This window comes from Triticum aestivum, chromosome 4A (assembly GCF_018294505.1).
Source record: "Triticum aestivum cultivar Chinese Spring chromosome 4A, IWGSC CS RefSeq v2.1, whole genome shotgun sequence".
Classification (NCBI taxonomy): Eukaryota; Viridiplantae; Streptophyta; class Magnoliopsida; order Poales; family Poaceae; genus Triticum; species Triticum aestivum.
The window spans coordinates 444,948,501-444,955,130 of record NC_057803.1 but is presented as its reverse complement, the minus strand read 5'-3'; positions in this window follow the sequence as shown (position 1 = coordinate 444,955,130).

Below are 6,630 nucleotides of genomic sequence, written 5' to 3'. Positions count from 1 at the left end.
AGGGCTAAATTTATTTTTCTCATGTAAAATGGCCACAAACTATCAAAAAAGGGTCATTTTGCATTTCTATAATGGCCACAAGCCCTCTATCTCTTTTTATCATGCAAAATGACCAAATTTTTAAGTGCCAGATTTATTTTTATCATTCAAAATGGCCACAAGCTCTTCAAAGATCGTCTCTTTTTGTTCATATAATATAGGGTATGACCATGGATTCCCACGCGTGCAATTAGCTTCTTTTTCTTCTTCTTTTCAAACCACTGTTTCCCATGCGTGTACACTCTCGATGCTGCGGTGGGTTTGAAATGGGCTACTAACTTCACATTTGACCCCGTTATTGCCACGGCCAAATAACACGTAGCACTACAGCTATTTAAGCTACATATTGGCATCGGCGCATGCAGGCTCGATCGGCGCATGCAGACAGGGTTTGCTGGGTGCATGCATAGTAGGCTTTTGTCCTTGTGGCGCGCGCAGACGTTTAATGCAAGGGACGGCCCAACGAAACCATGACCCAATGGTGGAATAGCAACACCACCCAATGCGGCACAGTCCAGCGTGGCCCCACTAGTCAGAGTTAACGGTCAAGCCTTTGACCCGACGACAACGTCTGTTGTGCCCAGTTATGAGGGTTTCTGGCAAGGGAGTGGGGAAAATTGAGCAAAAGTTAAGAGCGCGGGGATGAATGAGTAGAGCTAAGGAACCAGGGGCACGGATGTAAAAATCCCTAGAATTTATTATTAACACTTTTCTGGTAGTTACGAATGCTTGCGGGAGGGTTAATCATAAGAAGGAGGTTTGCTCAAGTAAGAACATCACCTAAGCACCAGTCCACACACATATCAAATTATCAAAGTAGTGAACACAAATCGAACCAACATGATGAAAGTGACTAGATGAAATTCCCGTGTACCCTCAAGAACGCTTTGCTTATCTTAAGAGACCGTTTTGGCATGTCCTTTGCCTCAAAAGGATTGGGCTACCTTGCTCACTTTTGTTACTACTATCGTTGCTTGCTCGTTACAACCACCGAGGGGATTGACAACTCCCTTGTTTGTGTTCGGTGCAAGTATTTGCTTTTTTGTGTGTAGGTGTTGTTCACGAGGCTTTGTGTGATTCTTCTACTGGCCTGATAACCTTGGTTCTTAACTGAGGGAAATACTTATCTCTGTTGTACTACATCATCCTGTCCTCTTCGAGGAAATCCCAACGCAGCTGACAAGTAGCAGGAAAAATTTCGGGTGCCCTTGCCGTGGAGACATCGTCGAAACCTATCAAGTACCTTCGCACAAACTATCATCTACTTGCTCTTATTTTTATTTGCCTTTGCCTCTCGTTTTCATTTCCCCCACTTCTATTTATTTACAAAAAAACACAAAAATATTTTTATTTGCTTGTTTGCTTGCATTATCGCTATAATCATCATAGATAGCAACTTTCTTGTCGAAATCAATTGAAAGCTCTTCCAAAATAGTGGAATCGTCATTTAATAAATTCATGACCTCTCCAAATCCACTTTATCAATATTGTAATAAGATTCAACACCCTCCAAAATATTGGGATCATTACTTCCTAGAGTTGACACTCTTCGAAACCCACTTTCATCATTGCAATCATCATAATTGGGACGCAAGCAATCATCATAGTAAATTTGCTCATCAAAAATTGGGGGACTCAAAATATCATCTTCATCAAATATAGCATCCCCAAGCTTATGGGTTTGCATATCATTAGCGTCATGAATATTCACAGAAAGCATACTAACAACATTGCAATCATACTTATCATTCAAAGATTTTATGCCAAACATTTTATTGAATTCTTCTTCTAACACTTTGGCACAATTTACCAATCCATCATTTTCAAGAAAGACATTATAAAGATGAAGCATTTGAGGCAACCGCAATTCCATTTTTAGTTTTATTTTATAAACCAAACGAGTGATAAAACAAGAAACTAAAAGATTCAATTGCAATATCTAAAGATATACCTTCAAGCACTCACCTCCCCGGCAACAGCGCCAGAAAAGAGCTTGATGGCTAGTAGACAACTTATTCTTGTAGACTCATGTTGGGCCTCCAAGTGCAGAGTTTTGTAGGGCAATATCATTTTCCCCTCATGTGGATGACCTAAGGTTTATCAATTCATGGTAGGCGTAGGATGAAGATTGTCTCTTTCAAACAACCCTCTAATCAAATACAAGAAATCTCTTGTGTCGCCAACACACCCAATACAATAGCAAATTGTATAGGTGCACTAGTTTGGAGAAGAGATGGTGATACAAGTGTAGTATGGATAGTAGATACATGTTTTTTAATCTGAAAATAAAAAATAGCAAGGTAACAAGTAATAAAAGTGTGCACAAATGGTATTGCAATGCTTAGAAACAAGTCCTAGGGTTCATACTTTCACTAGTGCAATCTCTCAACAGTGATAACACAATTGAATCATATAACAATCTCTCAATGCCGATGTACAAAAGTAGGGGCTCCCCTTTTCTACCCCTTTACTTGTGCACGGGCAGTCAGAGCCGCGCCCACGACCACACTAAGTAGGGCAGAGGAGGGAAGCCAGAACACAAGACGACCAAAGCAACGCCAAGACCAGGGGAGCAAAGAGAGCAAGAGGGTGAGGTGGAGTCCCCCGGCAAGACACTTGCCGGGGTGGCTTCCGCAGCCTCGGCAAGATCCTTGCCGGGGCAACTTGCCTGACGCCAGCAGAGCGCGCCATCCTTGAGCCCAAGGGGTTCCAACACCATCAACCACATTGGAACCAAGGCTCGGGAGGCACCTCCATGGTGGCATGCAGATCTTTGTAGAGATCATAAATACACAAGATCAGACGAGAACCAGAAGACGACGATCCTTGGCGAGATCCTTGCCAAGGAAGTCCACGAGACCCCTGGCAAGATCCTTGCCGAGGACGACCGCGGTGCCATGGCAAGACCCTTGCCGACCCCCCAGCAAGGCCCTTGCCGAAGACACCTGCGGGGCCGCAGCCAGGCCCACGCTTGCCAAGACTCCACCGCCGCTCCCACACAGCTGCTAGCTCGACCAGCTGAACAGGCATCTGCGTGGCAGCGCGCGGCCTCCACACCAACTCAGCAAGCACCTGCGTGATGGCATGCGGATCTTCGTGAAAGCTCCACCACCGCGCCAGCCCAGTGGCCAGCCAACGTGGCGCTACAACGCCTCATCATCTTGGACGCATGTCGGAGCCTGGCGAGGCGACGACAGCTAGGACGAGCTTCTCTGCCATCCCCAATAAAGCAAGAGGGGCACGTCGGGAGCACATTAAATGCATTTCTCCGACGATGCCAGGGGATAGACTCGGCCCCTGTACACATTTCCACCTCATGTGTGCCATTATGGCGACCCCTTTTGTCTATAAAAGGAGGCCCGAGGCATACTGGAGAGGGATTCGGATCTTTTGGACTAGACAGACACCACGACTAGTTCAAGAACACAAGAACACTCAAATATACATTAAAGCGGGACTAGGGTTTTATGCGTCTCCGTGGCCCGAACCTGGGTAAACGATTTGCGTGCTGACCGCCAGACCCGCGCCCGCCAACCATAGAAGGGATCCTAGTGACCCCATAGGTGTCGTTTCCCACCGACATCTCTAGCGCGCCAGGTAGGGGGTGCGCAGTTGTGGAAATCCGGTCTAGCAGTTAGTTTAGTAGTTCTTCATCGCCATGGCTCCCAAGAAGAAGACGATCACAACAATCGGTTCGTCGGGGGCCAAACGGCCCGTACCAGTACGGGCGAGTGGTGGGGCGGTCGCGGACGAAAGCCAAGGCGCGGCTCGTGAACACTCGCATCTCTCTAGTAGCCAAAGCCTGGAGAGCGGCATCGTTCATGCGCAAGACGATGGGCCACATGCCACCAAATCCAAAGACGGAGCCAGGCCCCCCGTAGGCGGCGTGGGGCCCTCCAAGGGCGGCGTCGTGCCACCCACGGGAGGCGCGGCGACTTCCGAGGTGCCTACGCCGGCGCCCCCGACGCGCTCTTCCCAGGTTGTGCACGACGAGCAGCGTCACCACACTGGTGACCCTGGGCACCATCGTGGGAAGAGTCATGTGCATCATTCGCGGGACATAGAAGGCCAACACGCGCGCCGAGGCGCTGGCAAAAACGGTGTATAGCCGCCAGGCCATGATAGAGCTCCTTCTAACGTGCTTAGAAGTCGGAGCGCGTCACGGTCCATGCAGCTTTCACCACCATCCACGCGAGCAGAAGCTTTGGCACGCACGCAGTTGCTCCTCGACTTTCATCCTACTGCGGAAAAGCTCGATGAGTCGAGAGCCACCATCCGAAGCCTCGTCAGTGTTGCCAACAAAGATGATCCACGACTAGCGGGGCCCTCAGGCCGGCGCTCCGTCGAGCCGCCGCATGCCGGTGGTGGAAGGATCGGGGGTGCTGCGGCCACGGTGCACTTCCCTCCTCCACGCCAGCCACCGCGGGTCTCGATCCGTCATGACGACGCTTGTGATAACATTTCCATAGCGTCGTCCGACCCACGAACCCACTGCGATCAACGCCAAGTTCTTCGGGAGTGAGCCCGTGAAGACGCTCGAACCACCATCGAGCGCCGGCGCGATGCATGCCACCAGTCAGATTGGCGGGCGGGGCCCACTATGGACCACCTAGCATAGGGGGGCTCTGGCGACCTACCCTACGAGGTGGGTTACCCAGCCTTTACTCGTGAGCTGTGGCAGTTCCAGTGGCCCTCCCACCACACGTTCAAGCCTGACTTTGGCGAGAAGTATAATGGCAAGACCCACCCGTCAGAGTTCCTCAGCATCTACATCATCACGATGCAAGCTGCTAGATCCCCCGACGACAAGGTGCTTGCCAATTACTTCCCGTTGGCACTCAAACCCAATGTCATGTCATGGTTGATGCACATGCCGGCGGATTCCATTTCTTCCTGGTTGGACTTGTGCCATGAGTTCGTTGGAGCATTTACCGGAGGCCACCAAGCTCATGGCCAGGCAAGCGATTTGCATATCATCCCTAGAAGGAAGGTGAAACCCAGCGCAAGTACATACAAAGGTTCAGCCGGGTGCAATACAACATCCCAGATGTTCATCCCGCCACCATGATCAGCGCATTCCATCAGAATGTGCGCAACCGCAAGATGCGTGAAGAGCTAGTGATGAACAAGGTCAAAGATGTGGCTGAACTTTATGTTCTGGCCGATAGGTGCGCTCGAGCTGAAGAGGGGAGGAAGTACCCCGGTGAGGACGCTGGCGCAGAAACTGACTCCACAAACGAAGACACAGCCACCCCAACGAAGAAGGGTCGGCGCCGCAACAGGAAGCGCAAGGGCAAGACCATGCTTGCCATCGAGGGATCCGAGGACACCGGCGCTGCCAAGAAGGCCAAGGCAGACGACCCCGGCAAGGAAATTGCCGGGTGCGCCACTTGCCGGGCCTTGGCGGCTGCCGACAAGCCAAGAGGCTCCGACAAGCAATATTGCAAGATCCACCACACCAAGGGCCACGACCTCCAGAACTGCCAGCAAGTCAAGCTGCTTGCTGAGAAGCAAAAGGCTGAGTATGAGAGGCGGGACAAGGAGAAGGGCCAGGATGGTGTCGAGGGGTCTGGCAAGAAGCGTGGCGGCCAAGGAGGTCACCGCGGAAAGGATAACCAGCAAGAGAGGCCTGCTCGGGGCCGCGACAAGAAGCAAGGACATGATGATCATGACGAAGATGATGAGTCCGGCGAGCATGAGTTCCAAAAGTCTACAAAGGCCATGTGCATCGATGGTGGCGCCTCGATGCACACTTCTCGCCGCCAGCTCAAGTAGTGGGCGCGTGAGATCACAGCAGTAGAACCATCACTCGATGCTCAGAGGCCACTGATGTGGTCCAGCATGCCTGTCATTTTCGACACCGAGGACCACCCTGATCGCACAACTATGGTCGGGTGTTTGCCGTTGTTGGTCTCACCAACAATATGCAACCTCAAGGTGACGAAGATGCTAGTTGACGGCAGGGCCGGTCTGAACTTGATCTCACCCGCTGTGATCAAAAGGCTGCAGATTCCTGATGGAGACCTCGAAGAGACGGGCACGTTTCAAGGGGTCAACCCGAGGAGGACTCAGTCGAAGGGTAAGGTCACACTGCCCGTGACGTTTGGAGGCGAGTTAAACTACACGACAGAGAGGATTATTTTCGATGTAGCCGAGATCCCCTTGCCCTACAACAGGATCCTCGGCCGCCCGACACTAGCCAAGTTCATTGCGGCGTCGCATTACGCCTACAACACGCTGAAGACGCCGGGGCCGATGACCATCATCACCGCCCCCTCTGACAAGGACACATTGAACTGCGCCGACCAACTGTACCGGGAAGCAGTTGAAGCGACTGCTGCCAAGGCACTCGCTCCTGCTGCTGGAGCCCCGGCAGGGAAGAAGACCAGCAAGACCTCTTGCACCCACTCCGGCAAGCGCACCTCTTTGGAGTGTTGTGCTCCCGTCGTGGATGTACCAGAGAGCTCCATCGGCAAGAGCAAGAAATCCAGAGCTACGCCACCAGAGACCAATAGGGTGTCCATCGAGGAGGATGGCATGGGAGGGGCTTTCACCATAAGCTCCACCCTAGACAGCAAATAGGAAAGCGCG